General features: G+C 36.7%; 1 protein-coding gene across 1 annotated transcript in view; it reads left to right on the top strand.

The window, feature by feature from the left end:
• Dach2 (dachshund family transcription factor 2) overlaps positions 1 to 1,297 on the top strand; it is a 537,829-nt gene that overhangs the window by 268,223 nt on the left and 268,309 nt on the right. The gene's annotated exons all lie outside the window — the stretch shown is intronic.

The following is a 1,297-nucleotide window of genomic DNA, read 5'->3' as shown; positions in this document are numbered from 1 at the left end:
CCTCCTCTCCCCCTCCCTTTCCAGTCCAAAGAGCAGTCAGGGTTCCCTGCCATTTGGGAAGTCCAAGGTCCTCCCCCCTCCATCTAGGTCTAGGAAGGTGAGCATCCAAACTGGCTAGGCTCCCACAAAGCCAGAACATGAAGTAGGATCAAAACGCAGTGCCATTGTCCTTGGCTTCTCATCAGTCCTCATTGTCTGCCATGTTCAGAGAGTCAGATTTTATGCCATGCTTTTTCAGTCCCAGTCCAGCTGTTTAAGTGCTCTGCTGTACAGCTGAGTTTCTTAAAGGTGCCATGTCTTTTTTTTTTTTTTTTTTTTCTAGCTTTCTCTGGCCCTACACAGAATTTGGCCCTGTGTTGGTATACCAAAGTGTTTTGGGATTTTCTTTAACTCTCTCCCCATGTTGGAATACTGAAATGTAGTTGGTTGTTTTTTACTCTTTTGGCTCTTTACCTCTTTTTGGGGCCCACCACCCTGCTCCCAAATAAATCAGACAGAGTCTCATTCTTTCTTATAAATGCCAAATCTTAGTTTGGATTGTTTTTTGCCAGTTTTGTTTATCTTAAATTATCCTAGCTACTTTTTGCCTATGGGCTGTTTTCTTTTCTTACCTCTTTATATCTTACTTTCACTTAGTCCATGGGTGGCTGGGTGGTTGGTCCTTCTCATTTCTCCTTCTATTTATACTCTCTGCCTGCCAGCTCTCCAACCTTTCTCCTGCCTTGCTATTGGCCATTCAGCTTTTTATTAGACAATCAGGTGTTTTATACGGGCAAAGAATTAGATCTTCACTGAGTAAAACAAGTGAAACAAACAAAAGCAAGACATGTTACATCATTAAGAAAACATTTCACAGCATAAACATATGTAACTCACCTTAAAATAATATTCTGCAACATGTTGATTTATGTCTGGGTCTTCAAATTGATTCCATTCATCAACATATCTGTTTATGTGCAAATTCCATGCAGATTATATTACTAAAGTTCTATATTCTTTAAAGTAGTGGCGTATATTCTTTTTAGTAATATACCTATGTGAACATAAAAATATAGATGTGCTATCAAAATAGATGTAGATAAATAGAAAAATACAGTTCTATATGCTTTTATGTCATTGAACAATGTGTTCTCTATTAAAAGAGTATAACAAAACATAATAAACACTAAAATTGATTTTGTGAGTCATTGTTTTCTCAAATCCCACCTTGACATTTTTCCTAGTCATCTTTGAATGATGAAGTTAAACTGCATTTTAGTTTCATGTAATTAAACTACTGATATTATCTCATTATATA

Source organism: Alexandromys fortis, unplaced genomic scaffold (genome assembly GCF_014885135.2).
Source record: "Alexandromys fortis isolate MF-2015 unplaced genomic scaffold, M_Fortis_MF-2015_v1.1 scaffold_230, whole genome shotgun sequence".
In the NCBI taxonomy this organism is placed as follows: Eukaryota; Metazoa; Chordata; class Mammalia; order Rodentia; family Cricetidae; genus Alexandromys; species Alexandromys fortis.
The sequence above is the reverse complement of the archived record's forward strand: the minus strand, read 5'-3'. Positions and strand labels throughout refer to the sequence as shown.